Consider the following 24889-nt stretch of genomic DNA (forward strand, 5'->3'; position numbering starts at 1 on the left):
AGAGGGATAGTTTGATTTCCTCATTACCTAGTCTAATTCCTTTAATCTCTTTCTCAACTCTTATTGCTGAGGCTAGCATTTCTAATACAATATTGAATAGTAATGGTGATACTGGGCAAACTTGTTTCACTCCTGATCTTACTGGAAAATATTCCAGTTTATCTCCATTACATATTATGCTTACTGACATTCTTAAATATATGCTCCTGACTATTTTAAGGAATAGTCCATTTATTCCTTTACTCTCAAGACTTTTTAGTAGGAATCGATGTTGGATTTTATCAAATATTTTTTCTGCATCTATTGAGAGGATCATATGTTTTTTCTTAATTTGATTATTAATATGGTCATTTATATTAATAATTTTCCTAATATTAAACCAGCCCTGAATTCCTGGTATAAATCCTACTTGATCATAGTGTATTATCCTGGGGATGATTTTCTGTAGTTTTTTTTGCTAATATCTTATTTAAGATTTTAGCATCAATATTCATTAAGGAGATTGGTCTATAGTTTTCTTCCTCAGTTTTCAACCTACATGGTTTAGGTATCAGTACCATGTCTGTGTCATCAAAGAAGTTTGGTAGGACTCCTTCATTCCCTATATTTTCAAATAGTTTATATAACACTGGGGCTAATTTTTCTTTAAATGTTTGGTAGAATTCACATGTGAATCCATCTGGCCCTGGGGATTTTTTTCTAGAGACTTGATTAATAGCTTGTTCTATTTCTTTTTCTGAAATTGGATTATTTAAGCAATTTACTTCCTCCTCTTTTAATCTGGGAAGCCTATATTTTTGGAGGTAGTTATCCATTTCACTTAAGTTATCAAATTTATTGACATGAAGTTGGGCAAAGTAACTCCTTATTATTGCTCTAATTTTCTTTTCATTGGTGGAAAGTTCCCTCTTTTCATTTTTAAGACTAACAATTTGATTTTCATCTTTCCTTTTTCTGATCAGATTTACCAAAGTTTTATCTATTTTATTGTTTTTTTTTTTTCATAGAACCAACTCTTAATTTTATTTATTAATTAAATAGGTTTTTTTGTTTGTGTGTTTTTGGTTTTTTTTGTTTTTTTTTTTTTTTGTTTTTTTTGTTTGTTTGTTTGTTTTTTACTTTCAGTATGATTGATTTCTCATTTAATTTTAGAATTTCAAGTTTAGTTTTTGGTTGGAGGTTTTTAATTTGGTCTTTTTCTAGCTTTTTAAGTTGCAGACCCAATTCATTGATCTTCTCTTTCTCTATTTTATTCAAGTAAACCTCTAAAGATATAAAATTTCCCCTTATTACCCCTTTAGCTGCATCCCATAAATGTTGGTATGATGTCTCATCATTGTCATTATCTTGGTTGAAATTATTAATTGTTTCTACAATTTGCTGTTTCACCCAATCATTCTTTAAGATGAGATTATTTAGTTTCCAATTAGTTTTTGTTCTATTTCCCCCTAAACTTATTGAATGTAGTTTTTATTGCATCTTGATCTTAGAAGAAAGCCTTTAATATTTCTGCTTTCCTACATTTAATTTTGAGACCTTTATGTCCTAATATATGGTCAATTTTTGCAAAGATTCCATGAACTGCTGAGAAGAAAGTGTACTCATTTCTATCACCATTCAGTTTTCTCCAAAGATGTAACATACCTAATTTTTCTAATATTCTATTTACCTCTTTAATTTCTTTCTTATTTGTTTTGTGGTTTAATTTATCTAATTCTGAGAGTGCGAGTTTGAGATGTCCCACTATTATAGTTTTGCTCTGTATTGCTTTTTTGCAACTCTCTTAACTTCTTCTTTAGGAAGTTAGATACCATACAACTCGGTGCATATATGTTTAGTATTGATATGGCTTCATTGTCTATGCTATCCTTTAGCAGGATAAAGTTTCCTTCCTTTTCTCTTTTGATTAGATCAATCTTTACTTTTGCTTGATCTGAGATAAGGATGGCTACCCCTGCTTTTTTGACTTCACTTGAAGCATAATAGATTCTTCTCCAGCTTTTACCTTTAGTCTGTAAGTATTTCCCTTCTTTAAATGTGTTTCCTGTATGCAATATATTGTAGGGTTCTCCCTTTTGATCCAGTCTGCTATCTGCCTCTGCTTAATAGAAGAGTTCATCCCATTCACATTTACAGTTAAAATTACTAATTCTGTATTTCCTGCCATCATATTATCCCTTGTGCCCCCTGAATCCCTTCCCCAGTATTTAACTTATGGGCCTCACTTGTGCCATGCAGTCCTCCCTTTTTAGTATCTCTTCCCCCCCTCCTTTTAAATCCCTTCTCCTTTTTTGTACCCTTCCCTACTTACTCCTTTCTTTTTCTCTTTTCCTCTCTCCCCTTTTAATGAGGTGAGAGAGAATTCTCTGAAAAACAAATGTGTCAATTATTTATTCTTTAAGCCAACTCTGATGAAAGTAAGATTCGCACAATGTTCCTTCCCCTCTCTAAATTCCCTCAGATATGATAAATTTTATTTGTCTTTTCCTGGGATGTAGTTTCCCTCTTTTTATCTCCCCTCTTCCCATTTTCTGACAATATCCCCTTTCCATTTCTACTTCCCTTTTTTATGTTATATCAGTAAGATCAGATTATACATGTAGACTTTCTGTATATCCACAACTGAAATACAGTTCTCAAGAGTTCCTTTTACCTTTTTCTGCTTCTCTTGAGTCTTGTGGTTGGAGATCAAATTTTTTGTTTAAATCTGTTTTTTTTTTTTTTTTTTTTTTTTTTTTTCTTGGAAACACATGTAATTCATCTGTTTCATTAAATGTCCATCTTCTTCCATGGAAGAAAATGCTAAACTTAGCTGGGTAGTTTATTCTTGGCTGCAGTCCAAGTTCTTTTGCCTTTCAGAATTTTGGGTTCCAGGCCCTTTGATCCTTTAATGTGAATGTAGCCAGATCTTGAGTGACCCTTATTGTGGCACCTCAATATTTGAATTGTTTTTTCTTGTCTGGTTGCAATATTTTTTCTTTAGTCTGATAGTTCTGCAGCTTGGCCTCTATATTCCATGGAAATACATATATATATATATATATATATATATATATATATATATATATATATATATATATATATATATATATGTAATTTTTTAAAGATCTTTTTCAAAAGGCTTTTGATGAATTGTTTCAATGCTTATTTTTCCTTCTGATTCTTTTACCTTTGAACAGTTCTCTTTGATGATTTCTTGTAAAATAGAATCTAGGCTATATTTTTCATCATAGTTTTTGGGAAGTCCAATGATCCTCAGATTATCACTCTTAGATCTATTTTCCTGGCCTGTCAATTTTCCCAGTAAATATTTGACATTATTCTCCATGTTTTCATTTTTTTGGTTTTGTTTGATTGATTCTTGGTGTCTCAACGAACATTTATTTCTATATGTTCAGTCTTGATTTTTGATGAGTTATTTTCTTCATTCCCTTTTTTAATTTCTTTTTGTATATATACAATTGCGTTATTTTGCTCTATGGAATTTTCTTCCATCTCACTTATTTATTTATTTATTTATGCATTGATTCATTCATTCATTTATTTATTCATTATTTATTTATTTATTTTAATGAGTTATTTTCTTTTTCTAATTTAGAAATCCTACTTTCTTGGGAATTCTTTATCTTTTCCAATTCAATTTTCAGGATGTTGTTACTCTCTAATATATCTTCTTTCCTTTGTCCATTTATCTTCTAACTCTCTTTTTATGACTGTGATAGTGTCTTCTAGGAGAAAGTTGTGTGTTGGAAGCCAGGTAACATTCCCCTTCAGGGTATTATCTGGACTCTGTCTGCTGTTAGCCTCCTCGGGGTTGGAAACTCACTCTTTTTTTACATATAGAAACTTTCAATCATTCTCTTCAATTTTTTACTAATTTATAAAAACCTATGGGGTCTGCCTACAGGGTATGGAAATTACCAGCTTGCTCTGCAGAACAGAGATAATTTGGACGGCAGCTGTCTTTTGTATGGGCTGCAAAAGTATAAAGTTGCTCTAGCAGAGAGTTTTCCCCCCACAATGGAAGTGATTCAGAGCTGGTTAGCACAGTTGGGCTGCGGGAGTGCCCAGTGAAGAATTTCCACTGTGTGGCCTAGCGACTGCCATGAAGCTAGAGGCTGAACAGTGCAAGTGGCACAGCCCCAGGCCAAAGCCCTCCATGGGACCGTGGATATTAGCAGGTGACCAGTGAATAGCCCCGGCACACAGACTGGAAGTGTCTCTGCCCCAGGAAGCACAGTCACTGCTGCAGAAGTTTTGCGGCTATGGAAATTCCACTGCCTCAGGCCAAAGCCCCCATTGTGAGATTAGAGGCTGCCTCAGGCTATGTCCCCCCACTGCCTTGCAGGTCCTTAGCTGCCCCAAGGAAAAGCCCCGGGCAGCAGAAGGCCATGCACCACAGTGCCACTATCTGTGCTGAGTCACTTCCAGTTTGGGATAGCTATATGTAGTTTCTGGTGATATATATATGCATATATATATATATATATATATATATATATATATATATATATATATATATATATTTGTTGTTGTTGTTGTTGTTGTTGTTTTTTGTTTTATTTTTTTTAAGTGGCTTAATTTCTCTGCTGATCTGCAGTTTTGCAAGCAGAGTAGAGCTATCAGCCTATGCCAGAGTTCCTTGTCTCAGTAGCTTTTCTAACCCCAGATGCCTCCCCAGCCTGATCAGCATGATATGCTAGCCTTTAGTCTATCACTTTCTGCTGCTGGTCTTTTTCTCCACCTGTCAGTACAGACATTTTCTGATGAAATTCCAGATTCTCTTTGGCTAGTAAGTTGTGTTTCTAATCTTTGTGGTTTTTATCATTCCAGCATTATTTTTGAAGCTGAATTAAATAGTTAGTATTTAGGGTAAGAGAGAGCTTAGAAATTTGCATGTATCTTCTCCACCATCTTGGCTTTGCCCCTAAATAAAAAATTGTTATCCCAAAAGTTGGGATCTTTGGGTTTGTCAAACACTATATTGCTATAGTTATTCACTATTTTGTCCTGTGAACCTAAGCTATTCCACTAATCAACTAGTCTGTTTTTTGGCCAATACCAAATGGTTTTGGTGATTGCTGTTTTGTAATATAGTTTTAGATCAGGTACATCTAGGCCACCTTCATTTGATTTTTTTTTTTCATTAATTCCCTTGAAATTTTTGACCTTTTGTTTTTCCATATGAACTTTCTTGTTATTTTTTTCTAGATCATTAAAATAGTTTTTTGGGAGTCTGATTGATATAGCACTAAATAAATAGAATAATTTAGGGAGTATTATCATCTTGATTATTTTTGCTTGACCTATCCAAGAGCACTTAATGTCTTTCCAATTATTTAAATCTGACTTTATTTTTGTGGTAAGTGTTTTGTAATTTTGATCATCATAATTCTTAACTTTCCTTTGGTAGATAGATTCCCAAATATTTTATACTATCAACATTTATTTTGAAGGGAATTTCTCTTTGTATCTCTTGCTTTTGGATATTGTTGGTAATGTATAAAAATGCTGAAGATTTATGTGGATCTATTGTGTATCCTGCAAATTTGCTAAATTTATGAATTAGTTCTAATAGCTTTTTAGCAGAATCTTTGGGGTTCTCTAAGTATACCATCATATCATCTGCAAAGGGTGATAGTATGGCTTGCTCATTACCTACTCTAATTCCTTTAATCTCTTTCTCGACTTTTATTGCGGAGGCTTGTATTTCTTTTACAATATTGAATACTAATGGTGATAGTGGGCAAATTTGTTCACTACTGATCTTAGTGGGAAAGGTTCCAGTTTATTGCCATTACATATGATGTTTATTGACAGTTTTAAATATATACTCCTGATTATTTTAAGGAATAGTCCATTTATTCCTATATTCTCAAGGGTTTTTATTAGGAATTGGATGTTGGGTTTTGTCAAATGTTTTTTTCTGCATCTATTGAGATGATCATATTTTTTTGTTAATTTGGTTATTGATATAATCGATTATGCTAATAATTTTCCTATTATTGAACCAGCCCTGAATCTCTGGTATAAATACTACTTAGTCATACTGTATTATCCTGGGGATGATTTTCTGTAGTCTTTTTGCTAATATTTTATTTAAGCTTTTAGCATTAATATTCATTAGGAAGATTGTTTATTAATTTTCTTTCTCTGTTTTCAACTTATCTGGTTTTGGTATCAGTATCATGTCTGTGTCATAAAAAGAATTTGGTAGGACTCATTCATTCATTTTTCAAATAGTTTATATAGCATCGGAATTAATTGTTCTTTAAATGTTTGGTAGAATTCACATGTAAGTCCATCTGGTCCTGGGGATTTTTTTTTAATGGAGGTTGTTAATAGCTTGTTCTATTTCTTTTTTCTGAAATGAGACTATTTAGACTATTTACTTCTTCCTCTCTTAATCTGCGTATTCTTCCATTTCATTTAAGTTATGAAATTTATTGGTATAAAGTTGGGCAAAGTAACTTTTAATTATTATTCTAATTTCCTCTTCATTAGTGGCAAATTCTCCCTTTTCATTTTTAAGACTAACACTTTGCTTTTCCTCTTTCCTTTTTTTAATCAGATTTCCTAAGGGTTTGTCTATTTTGTTGGTTTTTACATCAAACCAACTCTTAGTTTTATTAATTACTTCAATAGTTGTTTTTTTTTTTTTTACTTTCAAATTTATTATTCTGTCCTTTTATTTTTAGAATTTCAAGTTTCATGTTTGTGTGAGTTTTTGTTTAATTTGTTCCTTTCCTAGCATTTTTAGTTGTAAGCCCAATCCATTAGCCTTTTCTTTCTCGATTTTATGCAAGTAGGCCTTTAGAGATATAAAACTTTCCCTTATTATTGCTTTGGCTGTATCCCACACATTTTGGTATGATGTCTCATTATTGTCATTTTCTTGGGTGAAGTTATTAATTATGTCTATGATTTGCTGTTTTACCCAATCATTCTTTAGTATAAGATTATTGAGTTTCCAATTATTTTTGGTCTATTTTCCCCTGGCTTTTTATTAAATGTAATTTTCATTGTGTCCTTGTCTGAAAAGGATGCATTTACTATTTCTGCCTTATTGCATTTGATATTGAGGTTTTTATGTCCTAATGTATGGTCAATTTTTGTATAGGTTCCATGAACTGCTGAGAAGAAAGTGTACTCTTTCTGTCTCCATTTAGTTTTCTCCAAAGACTTATCATATCAAACTTTTCTAATATTTTATTCACCTCTTTGACTTCTTTCTTGTTTATTTTGTGGTTTGATTTATCTTTCTGAGAGTGCAAGGTTGAGATCTCCCACTATTATAGTTTTGCTGTCTAATTCTTCTTGCAACTCTCTTAATTTCTCTTTTGAGAATTTAGATGCTGCACCACTTGCTGTGTATATGTTTAATATTGATTCATTATCTATGCTACTCCTTAGCAAGATATAGTGTCCCACCTTATCTCTTTTAATTAGATCAATTTTTTGGTTTTGCTTGATCTGAGATGAGAATGGCTACTCCTGTTTTTTGTTTTTTTTTTGTTTTTTTGTTTTTTTGGCTTCACTTGAAGCATAGTAGATTCTGCTCCAACCTTTTACCTTTATTCTATATGTATCACCCTGTTTCAGGTGTGTTCCCTGTAAAGAACATATTGTAGGATTCTGGCTTTTAATCCAGTCTGCTAACCACTTCCTCTTTTTGTGGGAGTTTACCCCATTCACATTTTTGTTTAAAATGACTAATTCTGTATTATTTGCCATCATGTTAGCCCCTGCTTATGCTTTTCTCCTTTCCTTACCCCTTCCCCCCTTCCCCAGTATTAAACTTATAAGCACCACTTGCTTCTCACAGCCTTTTTAGTATCCTTCCCCTCACCTTCAAGTTCCTCCCCCTATTTTACCCTTTTTCCTTACAATTTCTGTATTCCCTTCTGCTTAGCTTTTCACTTTTCCCCTCCCAATTTTCAATGAAGTGGAAGGAGTTTCACTTAAATATAATATGTCTATATTTTTCTCTTTAAGCCAATTCTAAAGAGAATATGATACACACTATTTTCATCCCCCTCCATGCTTTCTGTAAGATATAATGGGTTACCTTTGCTTCTTTGTGAGATGCACTACCACCACTTTCCCCTTTTTTCTGGTACAATTTCCTTTCTACTTCTAATTTCTGGAATATATTATATGTGTATTCATTATGTATCTTTATGGCAGAAATATAGTTCTCAGCATTTATTTTTACCTTTTTAGAAATCTTGAATTCTTGTCTACATACCTAGTTCCTTAGCCTTTCAAATATCATATTCCAGGCCCTTTGATCCTTTAATGTGGATGCTGCTAGATCCTGGGTAATCCTTATTGTGGCTCCTCTATATTTGAATTGAGTTTTTCTAGCAGCTTGCAATATATTTTTTTCCTTTTTCTGATGTTCTTGAACTTGGCCATTATATTTCTTGGCATTTTGATTTTAGGGTCCCTTTCAGTAGGTGATTGATGATTTTTTCATTGTCTATTTTACCCTTTGTTTCTAAAACATCTGGGCAGTTCTCTTTGATAATTTCCTGGAAAATAATGTCCAGGCTCTTTTTTTTCCTCATATTTTTCAGGTTCCAATTATTCTCAGGTTGTGTCTCCTGGATCTTTATTTCAGGTCTGTTGTCTTCCCCAGAAGGTACTTGAAATTTTTTCCATTGTTTCATTTTTTTGGTTTTGTTTGACTGATTCTTGGTGTCTCCTTGAGTCATTCACTCATATTTGTTCGATTCTGATTTTCAATGATGTATTTTCTTCTCTCACTTTTTTATATCTTTTTGTAATTGCCCAATTGAGTTTTTAAGTGAGTTGTTTTGTTCTATGTATTTTTTTTCATTTCGCCAATTTTATTTTTAGAGAGTTATATTCTTTTTCCAATTCACTAATTTTGTTTTTCAAGTATTTGATTTCTTTAACCATTCTCTCTTCAAATGCATAGGATGACTTTTCCAGATTATCTTGGCAATCTTCCCTTTCCTTTTCCCATTTCCCTTCTAGATCTCTTGTGAAAGCCTTTTTGATTTCTTCTATCACTGTTTTTTGTATTGAGGAGCAGATCATATCCCCTTTTGGATATTCCTCTAGAGACAGTCTGTTTTTAGTCTTCTCAGGGTTTAAAGTCTGCTCCTTATCCATATAGAAGATATCAGTGTTTAGAGTCCTTTTAAATTTTTTGTCATTTTGTCAGGGGAGAATCAAAGAAACCAAATTAACAAGAAAAACAAATGGTCTGCTTTTTTTTTTGGGGGGGGGGAATGGAGCTGAATGGTGTTACTAGGCTTTCTCTACAGATTGCAGGAGACAGCAGCGAGGCACTAGCAGGACAGCAATGGCTGCGCTCCATCTGCGCTCTGAGGCTCTAAGAACACCCTGAGTCACTCCAGGGGTTGCCAGGTCCTGAAAGATGCTAGCTTTTGGGGGGGTTTATTCTTTACCTCCGGTGTTTACATTTTTTCTGCTGCTCCTGGCTTTCTGCCAAGAAAGAATATCCACACTGTGGTAAAGGTTATTTCCCAGAAATGACAGAGATCACACCCCTTCCCCACTATGGTCTTCACAGTGTGAGTTGCCTTACAAGCTCACCTGATGCCCTTAGTCTGCTTCCAATCTGTTCATCCCCACCCCTGAGTAAAAACAGACCCTTTTTTGGCAAATTTCAAGGATGTCTTCTGTTGATAATTATTTGTGTTTTTTTTTGTTTTTTTTTTTTTCTGGTCAAGCATAAATTCTGACGATTGTCATGCAATAAATTCTGAGAGAAATTGCGGAGCTTAAGCAGCTGTGTGCCTCTTCTCCCCCATCTTGGCTGGAAGAGCAGCCATTCTCCAACTGATGGGCATCCACTCAGTTTCCAGTTTCTTGGCACTATAAAAATTGGTGCCACAAAAATTTCTGCACATGTAGGTCCATTTCCCTCCTTTATGATCTCTTGGAATTCAGACCCAGTAGAAACCCTGCTGGATGAAAGGGCATGCATAATTTGATAACTCTTTGGACATATTAACAAATTGGTCTTCAGAATGGTTGGATATATTACATTAATGTTTTAGTTTTCCCACATCCCATCCAACATTCCTCATGATCTTTTCCAGTCATTCTTGTTAATCTGAGAGGTATGTAGTAGTATCTCAGAGTATCTTAATTTGCATTTCTCTGATCAATAATGATTTAGAACATCTTTTCATTTGACTAGAAATGGTTTCAATTTCTTCATCTAAAAATACTCTGTTTATATCTTTTGACTTTGCTGGAGAATGGATTAAATTCTTATAAATTTGAGTCAATTATCAATATATCTTTATCGAAATACTTGAATATAAAAATGTTTTTTTCAGTTTATTGATTCTCTTTTAATCTTGTCTGCCTTAGTTTTGTTAATATAAACAATTAATTTAATATAATCAAAATTACCTATTTTGTCATCAGTAGTGATATCCATTTCTTCTTTGGCCACAAATCCCTTCCTCCTCCACAGATCTGAAAATTAAACTATCCTATGTTCTTTTAATTTGTTTATAATATCATTCTTTATGCCTAGTTCTTAATCCATTTCAATATTATCTTGGTATATGATGCTAGATATGAGTCAAGGCCTAGTTTCTTCCATACTAGTTTCCAATTTTCACAGCAGTATTTTTTTTTAGTGAGTTTTTATCTCAAAAGCTAGGGTCTTTAGGTTTTTCAAACACTAGATTACTATAGTCATTAACCATTTTCTCCTGTGAATCTAACCTAATCAAGTGTTCTATTTCTTAGCCAGCATCAAATGGTTTTGATGACCTCTGTTTTATACTCTATTTTTAGATCTGATAAAGCTAGACCACCTTCACTTGAATTTTTTTTTTCATTTTTTCATTAATTTCCTTGAAATCTTTGACCTCTTATTCATTCAGATGAACTTTATTATTATTTTTCTAGATTTATACAATAATTTCTTGGGAGTTTGATTGGTATAGTATTACTATATATATATATATATATGTATATATTAATTTAGGTAATATTGTCATTTTTGTTGTATTTGCTCATCCAATCTAAGAGCTTTATATTTTTCCAACTGAGTAGTTATGATTTTATTTGTGTACAAAGTGTTTTGTAATAGTGTTTATATAGTTCCTAACTTTGCCTGGGCAGGTAGACTCTCAAATATCTTATATTATTAACAATTATTTTACATGTAATTTCTCATTGCTCATTATCTTGCTGTTGGACTTTGCTAGTAATATATAAATATGCTGATGCTTAATATGGCTTTATTTTGTAACCTACAACTTTACTAAAGTTGTGGACTGTTTCTAGTTGTTTTTAGTTGATTCCTAGTGTTCCCTAAGTATATTGCCATTTCATCTGCAAATAGTGATAATTTGATTTCCTCATTACCTACTCAAATTCCTTTGATCTCTTTTTCTTCTCTTATTGCCAAAGCCAACATTTCTAATACAATATTGAATAGTAATGGTGATAGTTGGCAACATGTTTTACCCTTCATTTTATTGGGAATGCTTCTAGCTTGTCCCCATTACATATGATGCTAGCTGAAAATTCTCAATAGATGCTATTCTATTTTAAGGAAAAGTCCATTAATTCTTATCCTCTCTCTTGTTTTAATAGGAATGAGTGTTGGAATGTATATGTACAACAGGCATATACTTCTCAAGAATTATTTCCTTTTTACCTTTTTATACTTCTCTTAAATTCTATTTTTGGAGATCAAAAATTTTGTTCAGGTCTTGTCTTTTCATGAAAATTAAATTACCTGTATCATTGAATATCTATCTTCTGACTCCTTGCTCTTTGGTCCTTTAAGGTGGAAGCTGCTTAGTTCTGTGTACTGCTGATTGCAGCTTCTCCTTATTTAATTTTTTTTCAAGGCTGCTTGAAATATTTTTTCCCCTCTAGGTTCTATAGTTCTGAAATTTCACCATGATATTCCTTGGCGTTTTCATTTTGAGATCTCTTTCAGGAGGTGATTGATGAATTCTTTCAATGGCTGTTTTACCTTCTGATTCTAGGATTACAGGGCAGTTTTCTATGATGATTTTTCTGAAATATACTGTTTGTGCTCTTTTTTATTTATAGTATTCAGGAACTCCCAAAATCCTTAGATTGTCTCTGCTACATCTATTTTCCAGGTCAGTTGTTTTCCCAATTAGGTATTTTGTATTTTCTACTACTCTTTTCATTTCTTTGGGTTTTGTTTGACTGATTTTTGATGTCTTGTTGATTTATTCATTTCCTTTTGTTCTGTGCTGATTCTTCTTCACTTACCTTTTTTAATTCTTTTTGTATTTGGCCAATTGAATTTTTAAATTAGTTGTTTTCTTCTATGAATATTTTCCCATTTCACAAATTCTGTTTTTTTAAGGAGTTGTTTCCTTTTACCATTTAACAAATTCTGTTTTTCAGGGAGTTGTTTTCTTTTCTCATTTTGTCAAATCTGTTTTGAAAGGAGTTATATGTGTTTTTCTATTTTGCTAAATCTATTTTGTAAGGAGTTTTCCTCAGATTAATTCCTGTGTTTCCTTTTCCAAACCCTCTTGTAAAATTCTCATTTCCTTTCCCCATTTTTCTTCTAACTCTCTTTTAAGATCTTTTTAAATTTCTTCCAAGAGAGCCTTGTTAGATAGAAACCACTTTATATCACCCTTTGCATCTTCATCTGGAGATGATCTGCTTTTAATGACCTCAGGGTTTGAAATCTGTTCTTCTCTTTCACCATAAAAAAAAAAAAAAAAAAAAAAAAAAAAAAAAAAAAAAAAAAAAAAAAAAAAGATATTCTTTTTACTTTTTTGCTATTTTTTTTTTTAATTTGACATCTGCTTTTAAGGCAATGGGGGAATTGTCAGAGCTTTCCTCTGCAAGCAGCAGTGGCTTTGCTGGTGCAGTGATGACTTACTTCAGATGTTGGCTGGGGGTAAACAGGTCCCATTTGGGGGTTCACTATTTACTTTTGCAATATGTTGGATGTTTTATATCTTCTCTGCTTATCTACTGGCTTGCAATCAAGGCAGAGTAGCCAACACGGTTGTAAATTCTTTTCAATAGATGCTCTGGTGCTTATAGTCCACACCACGCTGGGACTGTGGGCTCTGGCACTAATCATCTGTGTTCAGCCTGCCTATGCTTAGCCTGCTTCTTTTCATGCCTGAATGAAACAGACCTATTTTTAAGATCTTCAAAATTATCTTCTGCTGGGAATTTGTTGCACTCCCACTATTAATCGGTTCTGTCACTCCAAAATCAGTTCAAAGGCTGAATTTGCTGATCATGTGGGGGTCATGGAGAGAGCCCAGAAAAGATATGTTATCTCTGACATCTTGGCTTTGCCCTCCCTTTTCATTTTTTTACTTTTAAGGTGAACCTATGCTCCTGTGGTAACGAGCCCTGTTCCAAACTTCCTGTGCAGCTCTGACCTAGGCTTTGACCACAGTACCTCCTTGTATTTGCAGGGGTAGCATGTCAGGTAACAGCTTGGTTTCCCAGAGTTTGCCTTCTGAACTGGGACTGGAAGCTGCTCCCCTGCTGTGTTCCTCTACTGAAGCAGGACTGAGTGTTTAAGTTACTGACTTGCTGAGATTAAGATCCTCTCACCAGCTTTACCAGAGTCTATCTATGCTGTGTTGAATACCTTTCTGATTTCAGAGACTAGCCTTTCTTGAAGTATTTTCTGTCTACCTTGAGCTGGAGAATGGTTTCATTGCATCAGATTCCAATCAGCAGCTTAGTTTCATGTGTTTTTTGAGGGAAACTGGGAAAGTTAGAGTAGCTTCCTGACTTTACTCTGCCATTTTGGCTCTACCCCCAGAACTCCTGCTTCCATTTTTTATAAGGGAATAAGACAATGGCATAATAAAACTAGTCAATTAGGAGTAATTTTGATGTCTAAGACTGGTTGACATAGTAACAATCTTTGCAGTCCACAACTGAGAGCTCATACCAATTTTCAAATACATTTTGAACCATTTATTTGTTTATGTACTTTCAAGAGACACTCCTAACTTAAAAGATTATCCTTTTATAAGTTAGACACCAGATATAATTTGGTTATGTTTTTTTTTCAATCTTATCTCCAGAGACTCTTGGAATTCCCAATTTTTTGGAGACATCTCCAAATCAGGCCTTGAACTACAAACTGTGTTTATTTCTAAGAATGTGTTCCAATTTGGCTATCAAAGAACCTCAACTCTGATTCCTGAAATTCTTCAAGCTTGGACTTTCTTTCTAGAATCTATCAAAATTCTTACATTTTCTCCTTTCTTTGTTAAAAAATCACATAAATATCTTACTTTTTCCAATCAGGCTTTAAGATATCACATCAGATTTTGTTCCATATTGAAAACTTTTCCTTTTCAAACAAGAAAAAGTATTCAGAATGTATGTAAAACTGTGATCAGACTCTGGTTCATTCTAGCCTCCCTCTTTGGTTCTGGAATTTTGTAATTTAGTAGTTTATAGAGGATTTGCTCTAATAAGATATAAACTTATTTAGCAGTGTACCAAATCTCAGAGTCCCATTATGACTCCTGAAGAGTATAGAACAGAAATTGTCATATTAACCTCAGCACGATTTTGAAATGACCAAATCATCCAATCTGGTAATTCACTTTGTAATATTTCTTATACTTACCTCTAGTCTTATATTCCATTGCATTTTTCCCCAAAATAGAGTTAAATCCAAAAAGAGAACATGATGGAATTCAAGGTTCAATCTCAGCAGGATTATAGCACAAAATATAAACCTAGCTATATTTATAATCAATTGGTCCATTGAGGTTAAATAGCAATCCACCCTACCCCCATCCATCAATTTCCTTTCCTTCATTGCTGCATAGCTCAATATTACTCAGAACCTTTCTGGGACCATCAGTTACCACCAGTAGTAACTATTTACAATTAAGAGGACTATGGAGCTTTGTGCAATATTTGTTCTCCTCTATTCCCTATCACTACTTAATTAAAAATAGCATTTCCCACAGAGTACACACAATAGGATATGAGCTCATTTCTTTACACCTACAGGTATTCTGAAGACACTGAAACAATGGGATTTTACCCTCCTTCTTATAGGATATTTTATTTAAACAGATTGGAATAAAATTATATTTTCTATCAAAGAATTCTCAGGATGAAGAATACCATTATTTTAGCTAAAGCAAAACAAAACCTTATAAAGTAGTCTTCCCAGTTGCACTTTAATATATTTTTTTCTTTTTTGTAGAAAAACAAACTATTGTTTCATTTTTAAAAGAGCCAGAAAATGTTCCTAAATGGTATTCATTTAGTATATTAGGATATCTGCCAAAATTGTCATGTCATTACATATTTTGATGATACATTCTTACTGTCCTGTTATGTTTTTATTTTTGAAGCAAATATTTATCCAAATTATCTTAAAAGGAAGTTTTTAATGTTATAGTAATGATTATGTTTCAGACATTTGTACTTAATTTGAATGTGTACCTAGATAAATCTAATAAAATTAATTTTAAAATAATTTTAATTTATTATTTAGAATAAAATATTATAGTGAAAGAAGGTATGCTATTTGTTTTTTTATGTTTTCAATTTAAATATATGCTTAATTAATTTTCCCTTAATTTTTGTGAGATACAATTCTTGATAATCACAATCTGAACTGAGTATTTAATGACTCTTAATACTAATTCCTTTTCCACCTAAAAACTTCCACAAAATTTCTGATTATTGATAAGCAGGGGGAAAAGGAGAGATGACACACAAACTCTGAGTTGGGTGAAGATAATTAGTAGGTTTGAATGTGTCACTGTCACTTCAAATAGAAACCTTCCCTATTACCAACCTTCCTTCCACAACACTCTCCACCAGAAACCAACAGAAGCTAGTAAGGAATATGTACCTCCCCATCCTCTTTGCCAGGTCAGCTATTTTACCTGTCAGTACAACCCAATAAAGAAACTGGCTAATAGGGAGAAGAGGTTATGGGTCACATAAATGGATGTAGTACTCAGTTTAACTTGGGTTTTTTATTTCCCAGATCTTACTGGAAAATATTTTCTGATTGGCTGAATTTAAACCTCTTGCCAAAAAGAGGCATTCTCCCAAGAGAGTTTTGGGATTAGGCTACCAAGTAAATCAGGAGTTCTAAACTTTTTTTTATGAATCTATATTATATACCCTTTTGGAAATCTTGGGAAATCTGAGTGTCCCCTTCTCAGAATAATGAGTTAGGACTGTAAAATAAGCCAGTTATACTTGAATGCAGTTATGAAAATATGTTTATAAAATTAGTGAAACCCAGGTTAAGGAACATTGTTCTAAAAATGCTACTTTGGCATTTCATACTGAGAATGCAATACAGCTATGATGCATTTACTGACATAATTACAGAACAATTTTTAAAACTAAATAGAATACATATCAGAAATTTACTTTGTGCTGAAAACCTGTTGACATATAGGGTTATAAATATAACACTAGCAAATTTGTCTAATCTACGAATGTAAGATTACCACGTGTTACTAAATAGTATTCTTACTTTTTTGAGAAGGGAGGTCAGCAGTCTAGACCATATGTTAATTGACCAATCCAAAAGTTCCTCTCCTACTTATATTCTGAAAATCTTCCCAGATGTAACAAAGAGATAAAAGAACAGAGACCCAGGAAACTAGATGTCTGAACCAGTGTACATATCACACAGTATGCTTAAGTAATGTTGTGTACCTGTGAAACTATAGGGCAAAAAAAAATTTTTTTTTAATTCATGACCATGAGTAATAAACTTCCTGATAAGATAATTTAAGTATTTTTTCCATATGTAAAGAATGATTTATTTCTTGAATTAAGAATAATTGTTATATTAAGACTAAGATTTTCACTTTTTCTTCTTTTTGATTCAGAAATCAATCACTTATCCAGCTGGTATGATTAAATCTAATCAGACAGCAAATGAAATTCTAAGGGCGAACTAATGGATGAATTCTTGCTTATTATGCTTACTTAGAAGTGAGAAAGTGTTGATTCTTCCATTCATCACACAGATAATATGGAAATTGATAAATCCCTTTGACAAAAATTTGGGTGATATAGTACTTCCATGAACTTCATTTTAATATACCTCACCCTAATTGTAATAGTTATTTTCTCATTAATTGTTAACCAATAAGAATTGATTACCACCTTCAGGAAAATCTAATCTTTCAGAGGCATAGAAATTATGAGTCAGCATCCATGAAGGGTCTTTGGTCTAAGAGAGAGACAGCCAAACGATCATCCTTTAATTAATAAAATTTCTGCCCTTATTTAAAAAAATGATTAGCTAGAAATTATGTCTCTTGAAACTTTATTAAACACTACATATCTCAGCATCCTTTCACACACAATCCTCATACATTGTTTTAAGAGATATTTACCCTTTTAAATTTACATATATATAAATATACATATGTATATATACATACATATGTATATACATATATATATATATATATATATATATACAAACATACATATACACATATATATGATATTAATTAAGAGTTGTAAGGATAAAGATATCAAAATTAAATCTAAGAGAACTGCAATAGAATATTTAATGGAAATTGTATAACTTCATCTTTGCTTGTAGTTCAACAAAATTCTGGTGATATGTAGTCTATTTTATTTTATTTTATTTTATTTTTTTTATTATATATATATATATATATATATATATATTTTATAATATTATCCCTTGTATTCATTTTTCCAAATTACCCCCCCTCCCTCTATTCCCTCCCCCCGACGACAGGCAATACCATACATTTTACATGTGTTACAATATAGTCTAAGTACAATACATGTGTGTGAATATCATTTTCTTGTTGCACAATAAACATTAGAATCCGAAGGTACATGCAACCTGGGCAGACAGATATTAGTGCTAACAATTTACATTCCCCTCCCAGTGTTTCTTCTCTGGGTGTATCTACCTCTGTCCATCATTGATCAACTGGAAGTGAGTTGGATCTTCTTTATGTTGAAGATTTCCACTTCCATCAGAATACATCCTCATACAGTATTGTTGTTGAAGTATACAGTGATCTTCTGGTTCTGCTCATTTCACTCAGCATCAGTTGATTTAAGTCTCTCCAAGCCTCTCTGTATTCCTCCTGCTGGTCATTTCTTACCGAGCAATAATATTCCATAACCTTCATATACCACAATTTACCCAACCATTCTCCAACTGATGGACATCCATTCATCTTCCAGTTTCTAGCTACAACAAAAAGAGCTGCCACAAACATGTAGTCTATTTTATAATGAAATTGATCTTTCCTTAGATATTTTTCAAGTTCATTCAAACTTTTGATTAAACATTGCCCTGATAATTCCTCTATTAAACAAAAGTAGAAAGGATTGCTATAGTAAAAAAAGACTGTGAAGAGAAATTTAAATGTAAAAACCTTGACTGCAATAACCTTGCTCTGTGTGTCAAAAGATTGAATTGGTTTATCCCCAATTGATGAATGATCAAAGGATATGAACAGACAATTTTCAGATGATGAAATTAAAGTCATCTATATACGTATTTAGAATACTTTAAATCACTGTTGATTAGAGAAATGCAAATTAAAACAACTCTTTAGCATCACCTATACCTTTCAGATTTGCTAAGATGACAGGAAAATATAATGACATGTCTTGGATGGGAAGTGGTAAAACTGGGACACTAAGACATAGTTGGTGGAGTTGAGAAATGATCCAACCATTTTGGAAGACAATTTGAAATTATGCCCAAAGGGCTATAAAACTGTGCATATCCATTGATTCAGTCACTCCTGGGTTTATATGCCAAGGAAATCATAAAGGAGGGAAAAGGATCCATATGTGTAAAAGTGTTTGTAGCAGCTCTTTTTGTGGTAGCAAAGATTTGGAAAATGCATAAGTGCCCATCAACTGGAGAGTGGCTGAATAAATTTTGGATATGAAGACACGGGAATATTATTGTTCTATAAAAAATGATGAACAAGCTGATTTTATAAAGGCCTAGAAAGATTTATATGAATTGATTCTGAAACAAGCAGCACCAGGAATACATTATAGAAAATAACAGCAAGAATATGCAATTATCAACTATGAAAGACTTAGTTCTTCTCAGTGGTTCAGCGATCCAAAGCAATCCCAATAGACTTTGGATAGAAAACTATCTGCATCCAAAGAAAAGAACTATGAAGATTGAATGTAAGTTATGTTCACTTCTTTTTTTCTGTTTATTTTTCCTCCCCCTCTGATTTTCCCTTTTGTTCTGATTTTTCTCTCCCAACATGGTTCATAAAGCAATGTGTATTAAAATAAATACTTTATAATTTTTAATGTGAAAAAGAAAGATTGAACTGGTTTAGATCAGTTTGTGTATATATAGAATATTCAGGACATGAGGACCAAGACTTCCACATCTGACAATCATATTACCTTATTTTTACATAGAAATTGCTTCCAAGAATTCCTGTCACTATGGAAAAACTGCTTTGTATTGGTCAATTAGTTAATTTTCCTTGTACTTTTGTTTGACCTCTTAATAGTATAAAACATACTGAGACTCTGGGGAATAAACTACACCTTTTTGGCTCTACCCTCTGCATAACAACTTAGTAATATTTTTCTAATTTTTTAATCATTAATCTCTTTTTTATCTTACCAAAATTTTGTTATCAAGTAGAATCTCTTATGATTAACATTAACACAGAAGTTCAAAGTTTCTTAGTGATCTCAGGTTTGAGTGGCAGTGGTACCAATCTATTTAAGATCAAATTTAATTTACCCTAATAAATCCTCAAATTAGGTGTTAGAACTGATTGTATTTTGTGTCCAAAAAACTAGGGATTTAGCCCAGTAAATTACTTGGATGCAATGGAAATATACTATTCATCTTTTTCCACAAATTAAGTCCTCTTATATTATATAAGACCTCTGGAGGCTCCACTGCAATTGGTTAAATTTGCATAATTTTTTGGAAAATCTTTTTTCCCCTTTCTCACTTTTTCCATTTTATTTCTTTTCTTTATTTCTTCATTTCTCCCTTCAGTCCTTCTGTAACTATTAGGGTAAAGAGGTCATAAGTTTGTAAGAGATTGGAGTTATATGTACCAATTGAGCCAGCTTAAGTTAATGAAATTTCACAAATAAAGCATATTTCCCAGCCATAATATATGAAATTATTGCATTGTATATTGCAATGACTTCTTGATCAGTGGGAGATAAGGTTTTTAAATAGAAAGAAGAAAAAAAAAAAGATAAAGTACACGATACCATCATTGTCTTCTCTTTATTTGTGAAATTTAATACATTAATTACAAATATATCAATTATTTTTTAATACTGAAATATCTTAGTGAATTTGAGTGGGTATGGGATATAATGTCTGAGTTAACTCTCTAGAGCGCTTCAGGATCAGTCAGTCAGGATGAGCCAGAGTCCTTGGTCTTTAGGAGGAGAAATGAAGGAGGCAGGTGTAGTGTTCTGATTAGCTTTCTGGAGGTCTTGGGACCAGCCTTGTTTTCACCAAAGTAATCACCACGAGAATAGTCAGGAATAAAGTCTAAAGACTTTATTATCTCCTTCACAGTCTGTCTCCTGTGCCTGTGGCCTTCAATATAATAAGCAGGAGAGCTACTAGGATGGTCCCTATCTTGAAGTCTGTCTCTTCTCCCAGATTTCTTAGCTCTTATATACTCTGTTATAAGTACATCATCATAGGTGTAAATCTTGTAGAATAGGTGTCAACTTGTAGAACTATACTAAGTACTAGAGAATCATTATCTTATTTCTACTGAGTTAACACTTTGTTTTAGGATTAAATCAATCATACTGAACTAGAGAACTCACATACTAAATTAGATCACCATTGTCTTATCAATTCCATTGATTTCACACCTTGATATAGGATTAAATCAATCTTACAGAGTTCCTTCCCTTTACAGGCAGACAAGCTGCCAAGCAGCTTGCCAAAGATGAATACTCAACTCTGGAGTCTGGAGCCTGAAGTCCTCTATCCTCATCGTGGTGTGGCAGAGAAGCTCTGACTCTTTCCCTCAGCCCTCCAATCCTTGTCTCTGATTACCTGAACAGAACACATTCAGCAAGCGCCAATCATGATGAGAGTCGAGACATCACCATATGTTTATAGAGCAAATATCACATCTCCTGTAGGTCATTAGCCTTAAGTGTTCTGCTGTCTTAGATTCAAATACACCTTTTCAGAGTTCTAGTCCTCTACAGGGGGAAGTTTGTGGTTCCCTATGATTAAGATTATATTCAAATAATATTTAAGTATTTTATCATATCACTTTTTACCTAGAAGAATTATAGATTTTTTGTTTTAGTAGAAGATGATTCCACTAATTAGAAAATTAAAAGAAACATTACAGTCAGCAGTTTTACATCTTTTTAGGCCTTAAGTGTTAAGAAAATTTATTCATAGAAGTATGATTTAGCTCACTAATGTGTTTTCTCCTGTGAAGAATTCAACAGAAATTAAGTACATTAGAAGTACTTGCCTATTAAGCTTAGAAAAAACTGATTTGGACAAAGTGAGATACAAAATGATGTCCTAAAATTATTAAAGCATATAATTTTTTCCCTGAAGATAGTGAAAAATACCTATTTAAAATCAGGAGCTACTAAAGAAAAAATGTTCACTATCACCACCAACATTTAAAATAGTTCTAGATATTACCTATAATAACAACATAAGAAAAATAATTTTGTTAAATATAGAGAAGTGGAAAACAAAATTATTACATTTGTTGAATGTACCATATTTGTAGGATTACTATGTCCAGACATACTCATTAGAGGATTTCAGTATCAACCTGAATCCTGATCATAAGTAAGGAGTAAAGGGGCAGAATTCACAAAATGGTCAAAAGAGGAGTCAATTTATTCAAATTTTTCTCAGCCTTATATACTCTAATATGATTATATAACTATAGCACACTACACATGTGCTAACTATAGGATACTGTACATGTGAAATCATATAAACAACTTGCAATTGTATGCAGATGTCCCCTTGTCTCTTTAGTATAACTGTTTAAATACAACACAGCTTGTCATGCTCCCTGACTTCTCAGGAGATGCCCATGAGGATGATGGTGAGCCAAATTAGACATGTCAATAGACATGCCAGACATTCTGGACCAAAGAGTCTGGCCCAGGGTTTCCCCACTATCTTTGACCCTCTTCATTACTGATACATATTTTTATTCAACTAAACTAATGGAACTAATTTGGAAATATAAGAAAGACATAAGCATGTTATGTAATGGGAACAAACTAGAACCATTTCTAGTAACATCAGGGGTAAAACAAGATTGCCCACTGTCACCATTACTATTCAATATGGTATTAGAAGTGTTAGCTTTGGCAAAAAGCAAAGAAAAAGAAATTAAAGGAATTAGAGAAAGTAAGGAGAAAACCAAATTATCACTCTTTGGAGATGATATAATAGTATGCTTAGAGAACCCTAGAAAATTAACTAAAGAACTACTAAAAACAATTCACAATTTTAACAAAGTTGCAGGATATAAAATAGGTCCACATAAACCATTAGCATTTTTATGTATTAGCAACAAAGTCCAGCAGTAAGAGATACAAAGACAAATTCCATTTAAAATAATTGTTTATAATAGAAGATATTTGAGATTCTATCTGCTAAGGCAAAGTCAAGAACTATATGGACACAAGAACAAAACACTTTCTACAGAAATAAAGTCAGATCTAATCAACTGAAAAAATATCAGGTGCTCATGGGTTGTCTAATCTAATATAATAAAAATCATAATTGAACCTAAATTAATCTATTTATTGTTTCATATCAACCAAATCCCCCCCCCCAAAAAAAATTACAAATCTAGAAAAAAATAATAACAAACTTCATCTGGAAGAATAAAGTTTTAATAATTTCAAGCAATTAATGGAAAATGCAAATGAGGGTGGCCTATCTGTACCATACCTAAAACTTTATTATAAAGCAGTTATCATGAAAACCATTTGATACTGGCTAAGAAATAGAGTAGTTGATCAGTGGAATAAGTTAGGTTCACTGGACAAAATGTTCGACTATATTAATCGAGTGTTTCACAAGCCCAAAGACCCTGGCTTTTGGCATAAGAATTCACCATATGACAAAAACTGCTGTGAAAAGTGGAACTAGTATGGCAGCAACTAGCATTGACCCACATTTAACACCATATAACAAGATAAGGTTGAAATGGCTTCATAATTTAGACATACAGTGAGATATTATGAGTAAATTAGAATAACAAAGATAGTTTACTTCTCAGATTGGTGGAGAAGGAGGGAATGTCTGACCAAAGCTGAAGTGGATATCATTATTGAACACAAAAGAGATTATTTTGATTGTATTATATTAAAAACTTGTTGTACAAACAAAACTAATGCTGAGCAGATTAGAAGGGAATCAATAAACTAAAAAAATAAAAACAAAAACAAAAAACATTTTACATTCAAAGTTTTTGATAAAGGCCTCACTTCTAAAATATATAGAAAATTTACTCAAATTTATAAGAATTCAAGTTATTCACCATTTGATAAATGGTCAAATGATATGAACAGATAATTTTCAGATGATGAAATTGAAGCCATTTTCAGTTATACAAAAAGATGCTTTAATTCACTTTTGCTCAGAGAAATGCTAATTAAGACAAGTCTGAGATGCTTCTCAGATTGACTAAAATGACAGGAAAAGATAATGACAGATTTTGAAAAGGATGTGGGGAAACTGGGATACTAATACATTTTTAGTGTAATAGTGAATGAATCCAGACATTCTGGAGAGCAATTTGGAACTATGCTCAAAGAACTATCAAAATGTATATACTCTTTGATCCAGCATTGTTTCTACTGGGCTTATATCCCAAAGTGTTCTTGAAAGAGGTAAAGGGTCACACATGTGCAAAAAATGTTTGTGGCAGCCCTTTTTATAGTCACAAGAAACTTGAATTTGGATACCCATCAACTGGAGAATGGCTAAATTTGTTATGGAATATGATTGTTATGGAATATTGTTGTCTTATTAGAAACAATCAGCAGTATGATTTTAGTGAAGTTTGGAGAGACATGAAGTTATGCTAAGTGAAATGAGCAGAAACAGCAGATCATTGTACATGGCAACAACAAAATTATACAATGATCAATTCTGATGCACATGGTTCTTTTCAAGAATGAGATGATTCAGGCCAAATCTGATGATCTTGTGATGAAAAGAGTCATCTATATCCAGATAAAAAATTTGTCCTCTCTCTGTTGTGAACTGAATATGGTTCACAACATAGCATTTTCATACATTTTATTGTTGTTTGTTGAAATTTTATTTTCTTTCTCATTTCCCCCTTTTTGATATGATTTTTATTGTGCAGCAAAATAATTTTATAAATATGTATGCATATATTGAATTTAATATATACCTTTAGATTGTTTAACATATATTGTATTACTTGCCATCTATTGTAGAAGGTAGAAGGAAGGTGGGGAAATTGTAATGCAAAGTTTTGCAAGGATAAATGTTGAAAAATTTTCCATGCATATGTTTTGAAAATACAAACCTTTAATTAAAAAAAAGAAAGAAAGAAAGATACAGAATATAAAATAAATCAACAGAACAATAGCTTTTCTATGTATGACATAACCAAGTAGCAAGGAAAATATTAAAAAAATTCCACTCAAAGTTAATAGAGATTATGTAAAATTTTGGTAATTCTATCAATACATGCTCTGAATTTATATCAATCAAACTGTAAAACACGTTATAGAAATAAATAAAAATGAAAAGAACTGAAAAGATGAAAAGATACCAGTTGCTTTTTTTGGGCTGTGCTTAATAAAATAGAAATTATACATACACACA

Source organism: Sminthopsis crassicaudata, chromosome 3, assembly GCF_048593235.1.
Source record: "Sminthopsis crassicaudata isolate SCR6 chromosome 3, ASM4859323v1, whole genome shotgun sequence".
NCBI lineage: Eukaryota > Metazoa > Chordata > Mammalia > Dasyuromorphia > Dasyuridae > Sminthopsis > Sminthopsis crassicaudata.